The sequence below is a fragment of the Dendrobates tinctorius genome, unplaced genomic scaffold, assembly GCF_039654945.1.
Source record: "Dendrobates tinctorius isolate UK_male_01 unplaced genomic scaffold, ASM3965494v1 ptg000011l, whole genome shotgun sequence".
NCBI classification, from domain to species: domain Eukaryota; kingdom Metazoa; phylum Chordata; class Amphibia; order Anura; family Dendrobatidae; genus Dendrobates; species Dendrobates tinctorius.
The window spans coordinates 46,947,776-46,962,967 of NW_027361679.1; the positions used below are offsets into that span (position 1 = coordinate 46,947,776).

At 44.7% G+C, this 15,192-nt stretch overlaps 22 non-coding genes across 22 annotated transcripts; all 22 read right to left on the reverse strand.

Moving 5' to 3' along the window:
- Positions 1-87: 87 nt before the first annotated feature.
- On the reverse strand, positions 88-159 carry TRNAA-UGC (transfer RNA alanine (anticodon UGC)). The gene has a single exon. It is a non-coding gene; the product is annotated as a tRNA-Ala (tRNA).
- Positions 160-1,082: 923 nt separating this feature from the next.
- On the reverse strand, positions 1,083-1,154 carry TRNAA-CGC (transfer RNA alanine (anticodon CGC)). Its single transcript has one exon. It is a non-coding gene; the product is annotated as a tRNA-Ala (tRNA).
- Positions 1,155-1,285: 131 nt separating this feature from the next.
- On the reverse strand, positions 1,286-1,357 carry TRNAA-UGC (transfer RNA alanine (anticodon UGC)). Its single transcript has one exon. It is a non-coding gene; the product is annotated as a tRNA-Ala (tRNA).
- A 2,131-nt stretch (positions 1,358-3,488) lies between these two features.
- TRNAA-CGC (transfer RNA alanine (anticodon CGC)) lies at positions 3,489-3,560 on the reverse strand. Its single transcript has one exon. It is a non-coding gene; the product is annotated as a tRNA-Ala (tRNA).
- A 131-nt stretch (positions 3,561-3,691) lies between these two features.
- On the reverse strand, positions 3,692-3,763 carry TRNAA-UGC (transfer RNA alanine (anticodon UGC)). The gene has a single exon. It is a non-coding gene; the product is annotated as a tRNA-Ala (tRNA).
- A 923-nt stretch (positions 3,764-4,686) lies between these two features.
- On the reverse strand, positions 4,687-4,758 carry TRNAA-UGC (transfer RNA alanine (anticodon UGC)). The gene has a single exon. It is a non-coding gene; the product is annotated as a tRNA-Ala (tRNA).
- A 131-nt stretch (positions 4,759-4,889) lies between these two features.
- On the reverse strand, positions 4,890-4,961 carry TRNAA-UGC (transfer RNA alanine (anticodon UGC)). Its single transcript has one exon. It is a non-coding gene; the product is annotated as a tRNA-Ala (tRNA).
- A 923-nt stretch (positions 4,962-5,884) lies between these two features.
- Positions 5,885-5,956, reverse strand: TRNAA-CGC (transfer RNA alanine (anticodon CGC)). Its single transcript has one exon. It is a non-coding gene; the product is annotated as a tRNA-Ala (tRNA).
- Positions 5,957-6,087: 131 nt separating this feature from the next.
- On the reverse strand, positions 6,088-6,159 carry TRNAA-UGC (transfer RNA alanine (anticodon UGC)). The gene has a single exon. It is a non-coding gene; the product is annotated as a tRNA-Ala (tRNA).
- Positions 6,160-7,265: 1,106 nt separating this feature from the next.
- TRNAA-UGC (transfer RNA alanine (anticodon UGC)) lies at positions 7,266-7,337 on the reverse strand. Its single transcript has one exon. It is a non-coding gene; the product is annotated as a tRNA-Ala (tRNA).
- A 924-nt stretch (positions 7,338-8,261) lies between these two features.
- Positions 8,262-8,333, reverse strand: TRNAA-CGC (transfer RNA alanine (anticodon CGC)). Its single transcript has one exon. It is a non-coding gene; the product is annotated as a tRNA-Ala (tRNA).
- A 131-nt stretch (positions 8,334-8,464) lies between these two features.
- TRNAA-UGC (transfer RNA alanine (anticodon UGC)) lies at positions 8,465-8,536 on the reverse strand. The gene has a single exon. It is a non-coding gene; the product is annotated as a tRNA-Ala (tRNA).
- A 923-nt stretch (positions 8,537-9,459) lies between these two features.
- Positions 9,460-9,531, reverse strand: TRNAA-CGC (transfer RNA alanine (anticodon CGC)). The gene has a single exon. It is a non-coding gene; the product is annotated as a tRNA-Ala (tRNA).
- Positions 9,532-9,662: 131 nt separating this feature from the next.
- On the reverse strand, positions 9,663-9,734 carry TRNAA-UGC (transfer RNA alanine (anticodon UGC)). Its single transcript has one exon. It is a non-coding gene; the product is annotated as a tRNA-Ala (tRNA).
- A 923-nt stretch (positions 9,735-10,657) lies between these two features.
- On the reverse strand, positions 10,658-10,729 carry TRNAA-CGC (transfer RNA alanine (anticodon CGC)). Its single transcript has one exon. It is a non-coding gene; the product is annotated as a tRNA-Ala (tRNA).
- Positions 10,730-10,860: 131 nt separating this feature from the next.
- Positions 10,861-10,932, reverse strand: TRNAA-UGC (transfer RNA alanine (anticodon UGC)). Its single transcript has one exon. It is a non-coding gene; the product is annotated as a tRNA-Ala (tRNA).
- Positions 10,933-11,855: 923 nt separating this feature from the next.
- On the reverse strand, positions 11,856-11,927 carry TRNAA-CGC (transfer RNA alanine (anticodon CGC)). Its single transcript has one exon. It is a non-coding gene; the product is annotated as a tRNA-Ala (tRNA).
- Positions 11,928-12,058: 131 nt separating this feature from the next.
- On the reverse strand, positions 12,059-12,130 carry TRNAA-UGC (transfer RNA alanine (anticodon UGC)). Its single transcript has one exon. It is a non-coding gene; the product is annotated as a tRNA-Ala (tRNA).
- Positions 12,131-13,052: 922 nt separating this feature from the next.
- Positions 13,053-13,124, reverse strand: TRNAA-AGC (transfer RNA alanine (anticodon AGC)). The gene has a single exon. It is a non-coding gene; the product is annotated as a tRNA-Ala (tRNA).
- Positions 13,125-13,255: 131 nt separating this feature from the next.
- Positions 13,256-13,327, reverse strand: TRNAA-UGC (transfer RNA alanine (anticodon UGC)). Its single transcript has one exon. It is a non-coding gene; the product is annotated as a tRNA-Ala (tRNA).
- Positions 13,328-14,250: 923 nt separating this feature from the next.
- TRNAA-CGC (transfer RNA alanine (anticodon CGC)) lies at positions 14,251-14,322 on the reverse strand. Its single transcript has one exon. It is a non-coding gene; the product is annotated as a tRNA-Ala (tRNA).
- Positions 14,323-14,453: 131 nt separating this feature from the next.
- Positions 14,454-14,525, reverse strand: TRNAA-UGC (transfer RNA alanine (anticodon UGC)). The gene has a single exon. It is a non-coding gene; the product is annotated as a tRNA-Ala (tRNA).
- Between the last annotated feature and the right edge of the window lie 667 nt (positions 14,526-15,192).

The following is a 15,192-nucleotide window of genomic DNA, read 5'->3' on the forward strand; positions in this document are numbered from 1 at the left end:
CACAGCGGCTGCAGGAAGCGAACAAGGGTGAGAAAAAGTGACCACGAAATGGAAGTGCGTTCCTTGCACATACATGCAGGCTGGCCATGGAGATGCCGGGGATTGAACCCGGGGCCTCACACATGCAAAGCGTGCACTCTACCACTGAGCTACATCCCCAGTTACGAACTGTGTGAAAATGCAAGTTTTTTTTTTCAAACCAAGAATAACTTGCCATTTTGGAGTCGAGAGTAGTAACTGTACTTTCAAGTAACTTTTCAGAATACGCTGCAGTGTGTGTACATGGGAAATCAGACTATTTCTGACCCTTATATGTCTTGTATTCTGCATTTTCACCGGTTCTCCCCTCTGCAAACTCTAGCTCTACATTGTCAATTGACTCCAGGCTTTTGGGAGGAGACTAGCAACTCTGGGCTCTACCATATACAGCGCAGCACAGAGAGAAGGTTTCCTGGCCTTCATTAGTCAACACACAGACAAACACAGCAGAAGTGTGGAGTATATGACAGAGCAATAGTAATCAGTGTAGATGGTGAATCCAGCTCTAGGTTAAAATAAAAGACGCGTGATTAAGCTCAGCACAATCCTTCTGATTGTCCCTCTGCCAGTTTTCTCACCTTCCCGCCTCCTATATCATTAGCATAAAGTCTAAAAAGCTGTGCAACCCAATGTCAAGGTGTGTTGGTGGGAGGTTTAGGTTTGATGCCAATGAAGTTGAGCTGTCTTTTTTCAGAGTGGATGGTGAATACAGGAGGCAGGGGTAGAGCAAACCTTGGCTGGTAAGTGGTGAAAAAAGCAAATATCTTTGAGACTATATAATCGAAAGTCTTCTATATTTGCTTGTACTATTGATTTTGGCCAAGTTTGTTGAATGTCCAGTTCCCACTCAAGTCATTTTACTGAGTGGGAAAAAGTGTTGCCCGTGGCTTAGGCAGTGTTAAGACCTTGCAATCGAGAAAGCCTTGTCCTGCCAAGTGACATGGCAAAGCAAACAGTTTAAGCGGCAGAGATTCCTTGCGAGTCTTGACACTTAGCTTGAGTGGTGTGCTAGCCAAAGATGTCTAGCCATATTTGAAAAAGGTTGGAGATGCTGGGGATTGAACCCAGCACCTCATACATGCGAAGCATGCGCTCTACCACTGAGCTACATCCCCAAAAGTGTACGGGAAGCCTGGAGCACTCACACGTATTTACTTCACACAGCGGCTGCAGGAAGCGAACAAGGGTGAGAAAAAGTGACCACGAAATGGAAGTGCGTTCCTTGCACATACATGCAGGCTGGCCATGGAGATGCCGGGGATTGAACCCGGGGCCTCACACATGCAAAGCGTGCGCTCTACCACTGAGCTACATCCCCAGTTACGAACTGTGTGAAAATGCAAGTTTTTTTTTTCAAACCAAGAATAACTTGCCATTTTGGAGTCGAGAGTAGTAACTGTACTTTCAAGTAACTTTTCAGAATACGCTGCAGTGTGTGTACATGGGAAATCAGACTATTTCTGACCCTTATATGTCTTGTATTCTGCATTTTCACCGGTTCTACCCTCTGCAAACTCTAGCTCTACATTGTCAATTGACTCCAGGCTTTTGGGAGGAGACTAGCAACTCTGGGCTCTACCATATACAGCGCAGCACAGAGAGAAGGTTTCCCGGCCTTCATTAGTCAACACACAGACAAACGCAGCAGAAGTGTGGAGTATATGACAGAGCAATAGTAATCAGTGTAGATGGTGAATCCAGCTCTAGGTTAAAGTAAAAGACGCGTGATTAACCCTCCGTCAGGCGCAATATAGATTCTCCTCAGTTCATGCGCAATGTGCCTGACAAGCACAGGTCAGAAAACCACCTATAGTAGCTACATATTTCAATTTCAGGACTATAGAAGTAGTCAGTGACCTTCATAGGAATGTATTAAAAGAGATTACACCAAATCAGATGCAAAAAAAAACATTTATTAACCATAAACTTATTAAAACTAAAAGTACCACTTTTCGGTAGTACCGCCAAATAGGCTCCAGTTATCTTTACTTAACTATTGCTTAAATATAAAATTATGGAAAAAAATTTAAAGGATATTGCACTTAGATGTTACTTAATTATTTTCTACTCATCTTCAGTGGTTTCAATTGCAGCAGAAGCAGCACAGGTACACTTAGAAAAGCAAGGCTGGCAGACGAAAGTTGCATGGGAAAGGCAGATTGATTCTTTACATATTTTGCAGTCATATTTAGAAAGCCTTCTGAAACCAGATACAAATGAGCAGGTAGTACAACTGCGTCTTTTAGAAGGTGGTAGAGTCGGTGTTTGTTCTGGAACGTCCTTGGGACGTCCTTTGTATTTTTATCTTTGCCCAAATAATAAGCTAGATCTGTGTCTGTTTCCTCTGTATCAGTGTCATCACCATCCTGCTCTGTTCCAGAATCATTGTTACATTCTGCTACCTCATCTTCAGATGAAATGTCACTAGATTCCTCTAAATCCTCAGTTACTGCTGGTTCTTCCTCATCATCTTCTAACAAAAAAATCTTCATTTCTTCTAAATGAAGGGGTTTAGATGAATCATACTGTTTTCTGGCCATTGCAGCAGAAAATCTGAAGCAAGAGAGAAAGAGTATGTGTTAGGGCGCAATGTGCCTTAGAAGCCACCCTCCTTTTGTCTAAGAAAACAGTACTTATGTACACTAACTTAGCATTAATCCTTCATAAAACAAGCTAAATACACAATCGTGATGAATAAAAAAAGAAAATACTAACCTTTCAATTTGTGTTGAAATCAGGCGCAATGTGCCTGAGAAGCCAAAGTGTTGATATCTGCTCACTAGAAGGTCTGCTGAGTCACTGTGATATCAGGTTTCACAGAGCCTGTAGAGTCAGGAGATAACTAGGAGGGGTGGGGTTTTCTGATAAGTGGGCAAGGAGAGAGAAGTGAAACTAATTACTGTGTGCCTGTCAGATCTATTGCGCCTGACGGAGGGTTAAGCTCAGCACAATCTTTCTGATTGTCCCTCTGCCAGTTTTCTCACCTTCCCGCCTCCTATATCATTAGCATAAAGTCTAAAAAGCTGTGCAACCCAATGTCAAGGTGTGTTGGTGGGAGGTTTAGGTTTGATCCCAATGAAGTTGAGCTGTCTTTTTTCAGAGTGGATGGTGAATACAGTAGGCAGGGGTAGAGCAAACCTTGGCTGGTAAGTGGTGAAAAAAGCAAATATCTTTGAGACTATATAATCGAAAGTCTCCTATATTTGCGTGTACTATTGATTTTGGCCAAGTTTGTTGAATGTCCAGTTCCCATTCAAGTCATTTTACTGAGTGGGAAAAAGTGTTGCCCGTGGCTTAGGCAGTGTTAAGACCTTGCAATCGAGAAAGCCTTGTCCTGCCAAGTGACATGGCAAAGCAAACAGTTTAAGCGGCAGAGATTCCTTGCGAGTCTTGACACTTAGCTTGAGTGGAGTGCTAGCCAAAGATGTCTAGCCATATTTGAAAAAGGTTGGAGATGCTGGGGATTGAACCCAGGACCTCATACATGCGAAGCATGCGCTCTACCACTGAGCTACATCCCCAAAAGTGTACGGGAAGCCTGGAGCACTCACACGTATTTACTTCACACAGCGGCTGCAGGAAGCGAACAAGGGTGAGAAAAAGTGACCACGAAATGGAAGTGCGTTCCTTGCACATACATGCAGGCTGGCCATGGAGATGCCGGGGATTGAACCCGGGGCCTCACACATGCAAAGCGTGCGCTCTAGCACTGAGCTACATCCCCAGTTACGAACTGTGTGAAAATGCAAGTTTTTTTTTTCAAACCAAGAATAACTTGCCATTTTGGAGTCGAGAGTAGTAACTGTACTTTCAAGTAACTTTTCAGAATACGCTGCAGTGTGTGTACATGGGAAATCAGACTATTTCTGACCCTTATATGTCTTGTATTCTGCATTTTCACCGGTTCTACCCTCTGCAAACTCTAGCTCTACATTGTCAATTGACTCCAGGCTTTTGGGAGGAGACTAGCAACTCTGGGCTCTACCATATACAGCGCAGCACAGAGAGAAGGTTTCCCGGCCTTCATTAGTCAACACACAGACAAACGCAGCAGAAGTGTGGAGTATATGACAGAGCAATAGTAATCAGTGTAGATGGTGAATCCAGCTCTAGGTTAAAGTAAAAGACGCGTGATTAAGCTCAGCACAATCCTTCTGATTGTCCCTCTGCCAGTTTTCTCACCTTCCCGCCTCCTATATCATTAGCATAAAGTCTAAAAAGCTGTGCAACCCAATGTCAAGGTGTGTTGGTGGGAGGTTTAGGTTTGATCCCAATGAAGTTGAGCTGTCTTTTTTCAGAGTGGATGGTGAATACAGGAGGCAGGGGTAGAGCAAACCTTGGCTGGTAAGTGGTGAAAAAAGCAAATATCTTTGAGACTATATAATCGAAAGTCTCCTATATTTGCGTGTACTATTGATTTTGGCCAAGTTTGTTGAATGTCCAGTTCCCATTCAAGTCATTTTACTGAGTGGGAAAAAGTGTTGCCCGTGGCTTAGGCAGTGTTAAGACCTTGCATTCGAGAAAGCCTTGTCCTGCCAAGTGACATGGCAAAGCAAACAGTTTAAGCGGCAGAGATTCCTTGCGAGTCTTGACACTTAGCTTGAGTGGTGTGCTAGCCAAAGATGTCTAGCCATATTTGAAAAAGGTTGGAGATGCTGGGGATTGAACCCAGGACCTCATACATGCAAAGCATGCGCTCTACCACTGAGCTACATCCCCAAAAGTGTACGGGAAGCCTGGAGCACTCACACGTATTTACTTCACACAGCGGCTGCAGGAAGCGAACAAGGGTGAGAAAAAGTGACCACCAAATGGAAGTGCGTTCCTTGCACATACATGCAGGGTGGCCATGGAGATGCCGGGGATTGAACCCTGGGCCTCACACATGCAAAGCGTGCGCTCTACCACTGAGCTACATCCCCAGTTACGAACTGTGTGAAAATGCAAGTTTTTTTTTTCAAACCAAGAATAACTTGCCATTTTGGAGTCGAGAGTAGTAACTGTACTTTCAAGTAACTTTTCAGAATACGCTGCAGTGTGTGTACATGGGAAATCAGACTATTTCTGACCCTTATATGTCTTGTATTCTGCATTTTCACCGGTTCTACCCTCTGCAAACTCTAGCTCTACATTGTCAATTGACTCCAGGCTTTTGGGAGGAGACTAGCAACTCTGGGCTCTACCATATACAGCGCAGCACAGAGAGAAGGCTTCCCGGCCTTCATTAGTCAACACACAGACAAACGCAGCAGAAGTGTGGAGTATATGACAGAGCAATAGTAATCAGTGTAGATGGTGAATCCAGCTCTAGGTTAAAGTAAAAGACGCGTGATTAAGCTCAGCACAATCCTTCTGATTGTCCCTCTGCCAGTTTTCTCACCTTCCCGCCTCCTATATCATTAGCATAAAGTCTTAAAAGCTGTGCAACCCAATGTCAAGGTGTGTTGGTGGGAGGTTTAGGTTTGATCCCAATGAAGTTGAGCTGTCTTTTTTCAGAGTGGATGGTGAATACAGGAGGCAGGGGTAGAGCAAACCTTGGCTGGTAAGTGGTGAAAAAAGCAAATATCTTTGAGACTATATAATCGAAAGTCTCCTATATTTGCGTGTACTATTGATTTTGGCCAAGTTTGTTGAATGTCCAGTTCCCATTCAAGTCATTTTACTGAGTGGGAAAAAGTGTTGCCCGTGGCTTAGGCAGTGTTAAGACCTTGCAATCGAGAAAGCCTTGTCCTGCCAAGTGACATGGCAAAGCAAACAGTTTAAGCGGCAGAGATTCCTTGCGAGTCTTGACACTTAGCTTGAGTGGTGTGCTAGCCAAAGATGTCTAGCCATATTTGAAAAAGGTTGGAGATGCTGGGGATTGAACCCAGGACCTCATACATGCGAAGCATGCGCTCTACCACTGAGCTACATCCCCAAAAGTGTACGGGAAGCCTGGAGCACTCACACGTATTTACTTCACACAGCGGCTGCAGGAAGCGAACAAGGGTGAGAAAAAGTGACCACGAAATGGAAGTGCGTTCCTTGCACATACATGCAGGCTGGCCATGGAGATGCCGGGGATTGAACCCGGGGCCTCACACATGCAAAGCGTGCGCTCTACCACTGAGCTACATCCCCAGTTACGAACTGTGTGAAAATGCAAGTTTTTTTTTTCAAACCAAGAATAACTTGCCATTTTGGAGTCGAGAGTAGTAACTGTACTTTCAAGTAACTTTTCAGAATACGCTGCAGTGTGTGTACATGGGAAATCAGACTATTTCTGACCCTTATATGTCTTGTATTCTGCATTTTCACCGGTTCTACCCTCTGCAAACTCTAGCTCTACATTGTCAATTGACTCCAGGCTTTTGGGAGGAGACTAGCAACTCTGGGCTCTACCATATACAGTGCAGCACACAGAGAAGGTTTCCTGGCCTTCATTAGTCAACACACAGACAAACGCAGCAGAAGTGTGGAGTATATGACAGAGCAATAGTAATCAGTGTAGATGGTGAATCCAGCTCTAGGTTAAAGTAAAAGACGCGTGATTTAGCTCAGCACAATTCTTCTGATTGTCCCTCTGCCAGTTTTCTCACCTTCCCGCCTCCTATATCATTAGCATAAAGTCTAAAAAGCTGTGCCACCCAATGTCAAGGTGTGTTGGTGGGAGGTTTAGGTTTGATCCCAATGAAGTTGAGCTGTCTTTTTTCAGAGTGGATGGTGAATACAGGAGGCAGGGGTAGAGCAAACCTTGGCTGGTAAGTGGTGAAAAAAGTAAATATCTTTGAGAATATATAATCAAAAGTCTCCTATATTTGCGTGTACTATTGATTTTGGCCAAGTTTGTTGAATGTCCAGTTCCCATTCAAGTCATTTTACTGAGTGGGAAAAAGTGTTGCCCGTGGCTTAGGCAGTGTTAAGACCTAGCAATCGAGAAAGCCTTGTCCTGCCAAGTGACATGTCAAAGAAAACAGTTTAAGCGGCAGAGATTCCTTGTGAGTCTTGACACTTAGCTTGAGTGGTGCGCTAGCCAAAGATGTCTAGCCATATTTGAAAAAGGTTGGAGATGGTGGGGAGTGAACTCAGGACCTCATACATGTGAGCTACATCCCCAAAAGTGTACCGGAAGCCTGGAGCACTCACACGTATTTACTTCACACAGCGGCTGCAGGAAGCGAACAAGGGTGAGAAAATGTGACCACCAAAAACAAGTGCATTCCTTGCACATACAAGCAGGCTGACCATGGAGATGCCGGGGATTGAACCAGGGGCCTCACACATGCAAAGCGTGCGCTCTACCACTAAGCTACATCCCCAGTTATGAACTGTGTGAAAATGCAAGTTTTTTTTTTTCAAACCTAGAATAACTTGCCATTTTGGAGTCGAGAGTAGTAACTGTACTTTCAAGTAACTTTTCAGAATACGTTGCAGTGTGTGTACATGGGAAATCAGACTATTTCTGACCCTTATATGTCTTGTATTCTGCATTTTCACCGGTTCTCCCCTCTGCAAACTCTAGCTCTACATTGTCAATTGACTCCAGGCTTTTGGGAGGAGACTAGCAACTCTGGGCTCTACCATATACAGCGCAGCACACAGAGAAGGTTTCCTGGCCTTCATTAGTCAGCACACAGACAAACGCAGCAGAAGTGTGGAGTATATGACAGAGCAATAGTAATCAGTGTAGATGGTGAATCCAGCTCTTGGTTAAAGTAAAAGACGCGTGATTAAGCTCAGCACAATCCTTCTGATTGTCCCTCTGCCAGTTTTCTCACCTTCCCGCCTCCTATATCATTAGCATAAAGTCTAAAAAGCTGTGCCACCCAATGTCAAGGTGTGTTGGTGGGAGGTTTAAGTTTGATCCCAATGAAGTTGAGCTGTCTTTCTTCAGAGTGGATGGTGAATACAGGAGGAAGGGGTAGAGCAAACCTTGGCTGGTAAGTGGTGAAAAAAGCAAATATCTTTGAGACTATATAATCGAAAGTCTCCTATATTTGCGTGTACTATTGATTTTGGACAAGTTTGTTGAATGTCCAGTTCCCATTCAAGTCATTTTACTGAGTGGGAAAAAGTGTTGCCCGTGGCTTAGGCAGTGTTAAGACCTTGCAATCGAGAAACCCTTGTCCTGCCAAGTGACATGGCAAAGCAAACAGTTTAAGCGGCAGAGATTCCTTGCGAGTCTTGACACTTAGCTTGAGTGGTGCGCTAGCCAAAGATGTCTAGCCATATTTGAAAAAGGTTGGAGATGCTGGGTATTGAACCCAGGACCTCATACATGCGAAGCATGCACTCTACCACTGAGCTACATCCCCAAAAGTGTACCGGAATCTTGGAGCACTCACACGTATTTACTTCACACAACGGATGCAAGAAGCGAACAAGGGTGAGAAAAAGTGACTACCAAAAGGAAGTGCGTTCCTTGCACATACATGCAGGATGGCCATGGAGATGCCGGGGATTGAACCCGGGGCCTCACACATGCAAAGCGTGCACTCTACCACTGAGCTACATCCCCAGTTACGAACTGTGTGAAAATGCAAGTTTTTTTTTTCAAACCTAGAATAACTTGCCATTTTGGAGTCGAGAGTAGTAACTGTACTTTCAAGTAACTTTTCAGAATACGCTGCAGTGTGTGTACATGGGTAATCAGACTATTTCTGACCCTTATATGTCTTGTATTCTGCATTTTCACCGGTTCTCCCCTCTGCAAACTCTAGCTCTACATTGTCAATTGACTCCAGGCTTTTGGGAGGAGACTAGCAACTCTGGGCTCTACCATATACAGCGCAGCACACAGAGAAGGTTTCCTGACCTTCATTAGTCAACACACAGACAAACGCAGCAGAAGTGTGGAGTATATGACAGAGCAATAGTAATCAGTGTAGATGGTGAATCCAGCTCTAGGTTAAAGTAAAAGACATGTGATTAAGCTCAGCACAATCCTTCTGATTGTCCCTCTGCCAGTTTTCTCACCTTCCCGCCTCCTATATCATTAGCATAAAGTCTAAAAAGCTGTGCAACCCAATGTCAAGGTGTGTTGGTGGGAGGTTTAGGTTTGATCCCAATGAAGTTGAGCTGTCTTTTTTCAGAGTGGATGCTGAATACAGGAGGCAGGGGTAGAGCAAACCTTGGCTGGTAAGTGGTGAAAAAAGCAAATATCTTTGAGACTATATAATCGAAAGTCTCCTATATTTGCGTGTACTATTGATTTTGGCCAAGTTTGTTGAATGTCCAGTTCCCATTCAAGTCATTTTACTGAGTGGGAAAAAGTGTTGCCCGTGGCTTAGGCAGTGTTAAGACCTTGCATTCGAGAAAGCCTTGTCCTGCCAAGTGACATGGCAAAGCAAACAGTTTAAGCGGCAGAGATTCCTTGCGAGTCTTGACACTTAGCTTGAGTGGTGTGCTAGCCAAAGATGTCTAGCCATATTTGAAAAAGGTTGGAGATGCTGGGGATTGAACCCAGGACCTCATACATGCGAAGCATGCGCTCTACCACTGAGCTACATCCCCAAAAGTGTACGGGAAGCCTGGAGCACTCACACGTATTTACTTCACACAGCGGCTGCAGGAAGCGAACAAGGGTGAGAAGAAGTGACCACCAAATGGAAGTGCGTTCCTTGCACATACATGCAGGCTGGCCATGGAGATGCCGGGGATTGAACCCGGGGCCTCACACATGCAAAGCGTGCGCTCTACCACTGAGCTACATCCCCAGTTACGAACTGTGTGAAAATGCAAGTTTTTTTTTTCAAACCAAGAATAACTTGCCATTTTGGAGTCGAGAGTAGTAACTGTACTTTCAAGTAACTTTTCAGAATACGCTGCAGTGTGTGTACATGGGAAATCAGACTATTTCTGACCCTTATATGTCTTGTATTCTGCATTTTCACCGGTTCTACCCTCTGCAAACTCTAGCTCTACATTGTCAATTGACTCCAGGCTTTTGGGAGGAGACTAGCAACTCTGGGCTCTACCATATACAGCGCAGCACAGAGAGAAGGCTTCCCGGCCTTCATTAGTCAACACACAGACAAACGCAGCAGAAGTGTGGAGTATATGACAGAGCAATAGTAATCAGTGTAGATGGTGAATCCAGCTCTAGGTTAAAGTAAAAGACGCGTGATTAAGCTCAGCACAATCCTTCTGATTGTCCCTTTGCCAGTTTTCTCACCTTCCCGCCTCCTATATCATTAGCATAAAGTCTAAAAAGCTGTGCAACCCAATGTCAAGGTGTGTTGGTGGGAGGTTTAGGTTTGATCCCAATGAAGTTGAGCTGTCTTTTTTCAGAGTGGATGGTGAATACAGGAGGCAGGGGTAGAGCAAACCTTGGCTGGTAAGTGGTGAAAAAAGCAAATATCTTTGAGACTATATAATCGAAAGTCTCCTATATTTGCGTGTACTATTGATTTTGGCCAAGTTTGTTGAATGTCCAGTTCCCATTCAAGTCATTTTACTGAGTGGGAAAAAGTGTTGCCCGTGGCTTAGGCAGTGTTAAGACCTTGCAATCGAGAAAGCCTTGTCCTGCCAAGTGACATGGCAAAGCAAACAGTTTAAGCGGCAGAGATTCCTTGCGAGTCTTGACACTTAGCTTGAGTGGTGTGCTAGCCAAAGATGTCTAGCCATATTTGAAAAAGGTTGGAGATGCTGGGGATTGAACCCAGGACCTCATACATGCGAAGCATGCGCTCTACCACTGAGCTACATCCCCAAAAGTGTACGGGAAGCCTGGAGCACTCACACGTATTTACTTCACACAGCGGCTGCAGGAAGCGAACAAGGGTGAGAAAAAGTGACCACGAAATGGAAGTGCGTTCCTTGCACATACATGCAGGCTGGCCATGGAGATGCCGGGGATTGAACCCGGGGCCTCACACATGCAAAGCGTGCGCTCTACCACTGAGCTACATCCCCAGTTACGAACTGTGTGAAAATGCAAGTTTTTTTTTTCAAACCAAGAATAACTTGCCATTTTGGAGTCGAGAGTAGTAACTGTACTTTCAAGTAACTTTTCAGAATACGCTGCAGTGTGTGTACATGGGAAATCAGACTATTTCTGACCCTTATATGTCTTGTATTCTGCATTTTCACCGGTTCTCCCCTCTGCAAACTCTAGCTCTACATTGTCAATTGACTCCAGGCTTTTGGGAGGAGACTAGCAACTCTGGGCTCTACCATATACAGCGCAGCACAGAGAGAAGGTTTCCTGGCCTTCATTAGTCAACACACAGACAAACACAGCAGAAGTGTGGAGTATATGACAGAGCAATAGTAATCAGTGTAGATGGTGAATCCAGCTCTAGGTTAAAATAAAAGACGCGTGATTAAGCTCAGCACAATCCTTCTGATTGTCCCTCTGCCAGTTTTCTCACCTTCCCGCCTCCTATATCATTAGCATAAAGTCTAAAAAGCTGTGCAACCCAATGTCAAGGTGTGTTGGTGGGAGGTTTAGGTTTGATGCCAATGAAGTTGAGCTGTCTTTTTTCAGAGGGGATGGTGAATACAGGAGGCAGGGGTAGAGCAAACCTTGGCTGGTAAGTGGTGAAAAAAGCAAATATCTTTGAGACTATATAATCGAAAGTCTTCTATATTTGCTTGTACTATTGATTTTGGCCAAGTTTGTTGAATGTCCAGTTCCCACTCAAGTCATTTTACTGAGTGGGAAAAAGTGTTGCCCGTGGCTTAGGCAGTGTTAAGACCTTGCAATCGAGAAAGCCTTGTCCTGCCAAGTGACATAGCAAAGCAAACAGTTTAAGCGGCAGAGATTCCTTGCGAGTCTTGACACTTAGCTTGAGTGGTGTGCTAGCCAAAGATGTCTAGCCATATTTGAAAAAGGTTGGAGATGCTGGGGATTGAACCCAGCACCTCATACATGCGAAGCATGCGCTCTACCACTGAGCTACATCCCCAAAAGTGTACGGGAAGCCTGGAGCACTCACACGTATTTACTTCACACAGCGGCTGCAGGAAGCGAACAAGGGTGAGAAAAAGTGACCACCAAATGGAAGTGCGTTCCTTGCACATACATGCAGGCTGGCCATGGAGATGCCGGGGATTGAACCCGGGGCCTCACACATGCAAAGCGTGCGCTCTACCACTGAGCTACATCCCCAGTTACGAACTGTGTGAAAATGCAAGTTTTTTTTTTCAAACCAAGAATAACTTGCCATTTTGGAGTCGAGAGTAGTAACTGTACTTTCAAGTAACTTTTCAGAATACGCTGCAGTGTGTGTACATGGGAAATCAGACTATTTCTGACCTTATATGTCTTGTATTCTGCATTTTCACTGGTTCTACCCTCTGCAAACTCTAGCTCTACATTGTCAATTGACTCCAGGCTTTTGGGAGGAGACTAGCAACTCTGGGCTCTACCATATACAGCGCAGCACAGAGAGAAGGTTTCCCGGCCTTCATTAGTCAACACACAGACAAACGCAGCAGAAGTGTGGAGTATATGACAGAGCAATAGTAATCAGTGTAGATGGTGAATCCAGCTCTAGGTTAAAGTAAAAGACGCGTGATTAAGCTCAGCACAATCCTTCTGATTGTCCCTCTGCCAGTTTTCTCACCTTCCCGCCTCCTATATCATTAGCATAAAGTCTTAAAAGCTGTGCAACCCAATGTCAAGGTGTGTTGGTGGGAGGTTTAGGTTTGATCCCAATGAAGTTGAGCTGTCTTTTTTCAGAGTGGATGGTGAATACAGGAGGCAGGGGTAGAGCAAACCTTGGCTGGTAAGTGGTGAAAAAAGCAAATATCTTTGAGACTATATAATCGAAAGTCTCCTATATTTGCGTGTACTATTGATTTTGGCCAAGTTTGTTGAATGTCCAGTTCCCATTCAAGTCATTTTACTGAGTGGGAAAAAGTGTTGCCCGTGGCTTAGGCAGTGTTAAGACCTTGCAATCGAGAAAGCCTTGTCCTGCCAAGTGACATGGCAAAGCAAACAGTTTAAGCGGCAGAGATTCCTTGCGAGTCTTGACACTTAGCTTGAGTGGTGTGCTAGCCAAAGATGTCTAGCCATATTTGAAAAAGCTTGGAGATGCTGGGGATTGAACCCAGGACCTCATACATGCTAAGCATGCGCTCTACCACTGAGCTACATCCCCAAAAGAGTACGGGAAGCCTGGAGCACTCACACGTATTTACTTCACACAGCGGCTGCAGGAAGCGAACAAGGGTGAGAAAAAGTGACCACGAAATGGAAGTGCGTTCCTTGCACATACATGCAGGCTGGCCATGGAGATGCCTGGGATTGAACCCGGGGCCTCACACATGCAAAGCGTGCGCTCTACCACTGAGCTACATCCCCAGTTACGAACTGTGTGAAAATGCAAGTTTTTTTTTTCAAACCAAGAATAACTTGCCATTTTGGAGTCGAGAGTAGTAACTGTACTTTCAAGTAACTTTTCAGAATACGCTGCAGTGTGTGTACATGGGAAATCAGACTATTTCTGACCCTTATATGTCTTGTATTCTGCATTTTCACCGGTTCTACCCTCTGCAAACTCTAGCTCTACATTGTCAATTGACTCCAGGCTTTTGGGAGGAGACTAGCAACTCTGGGCTCTACCATATACAGCGCAGCACAGAGAGAAGGCTTCCCGGCCTTCATTAGTCAACACACAGACAAACGCAGCAGAAGTGTGGAGTATATGACAGAGCAATAGTAATCAGTGTAGATGGTGAATCCAGCTCTAGGTTAAAGTAAAAGACACGTGATTAAGCTCAGCACAATCCTTCTGATTGTCCCTCTGCCAGTTTTCTCACCTTCCCGCCTCCTATATCATTAGCATAAAGTCTAAAAAGCTGTGCAACCCAATGTCAAGGTGTGTTGGTGGGAGGTTTAGGTTTGATCCCAATGAAGTTGAGCTGTCTTTTTTCAGAGTGGATGGTGAATACAGGAGGCAGGGGTAGAGCAAACCTTGGCTGGTAAGTGGTGAAAAAAGCAAATATCTTTGAGACTATATAATCGAAAGTCTCCTATATTTGCGTGTACTATTGATTTTGGCCAAGTTTGTTGAATGTCCAGTTCCCATTCAAGTCATTTTACTGAGTGGGAAAAAGTGTTGCCCGTGGCTTAGGCAGTGTTAAGACCTTGCAATCGAGAAAGCCTTGTCCTGCCAAGTGACATGGCAAAGCAAACAGTTTAAGCGGCAGAGATTCCTTGCGAGTCTTGACACTTAGCTTGAGTGGTGTGCTAGCCAAAGATGTCTAGCCATATTTGAAAAAGGTTGGAGATGCTGGGGATTGAACCCAGGACCTCATACATGCGAAGCATGCGCTCTACCACTGAGCTACATCCCCAAAAGTGTACGGGAAGCCTGGAGCACTCACACGTATTTACTTCACACAGCGGCTGCAGGAAGCGAACAAGGGTGAGAAAAAGTGACCACGAAATGGAAGTGCGTTCCTTGCACATACATGCAGGCTGGCCATGGAGATGCCGGGGATTGAACCCGGGGCCTCACACATGCAAAGCGTACGCTCTACCACTGAGCTACATCCCCAGTTACAAACTGTGTGAAAATGCAAGTTTTTTTTTTCAAACCAAGAATAACTTGCCATTTTGGAGTCGAGAGTAGTAACTGTACTTTCAAGTAACTTTTCAGAATACGCTGCAGTGTGTGTACATGGGAAATCATACTATTTCTGACCCTTATATGTCTTGTATTCTGCATTTTCACCGGTTCTACCCTCTGCAAACTCTAGCTCTACATTGTCAATTGACTCCAGGCTTTTGGGAGGAGACTAGCAACTCTGGGCTCTACCATATACAGCGCAGCACAGAGAGAAGGTTTCCCGGCCTTCATTAGTCAACACACAGACAAACGCAGCAGAAGTGTGGAGTATATGACAGAGCAATAGTAATCAGTGTAGATGGTGAATCCAGCTCTAGGTTAAAGTAAAAGACGCGTGATTAAGCTCAGCACAATCCTTCTGATTGTCCCTCTGCCAGTTTTCTCACCTTCCCGCCTCCTATATCATTAGCATAAAGTCTAAAAAGCTGTGCAACCCAATGTCAAGGTGTGTTGGTGGGAGGTTTAGGTTTGATCCCAATGAAGTTGAGCTGTCTTTTTTCAGAGTGGATGGTGAATACAGGAGGCAGGGGTAGAGCAAACCTTGGCTGGTAAGTGGTGAAAAAAGCAAATATCTTTGAGACTATATAATCGAAAG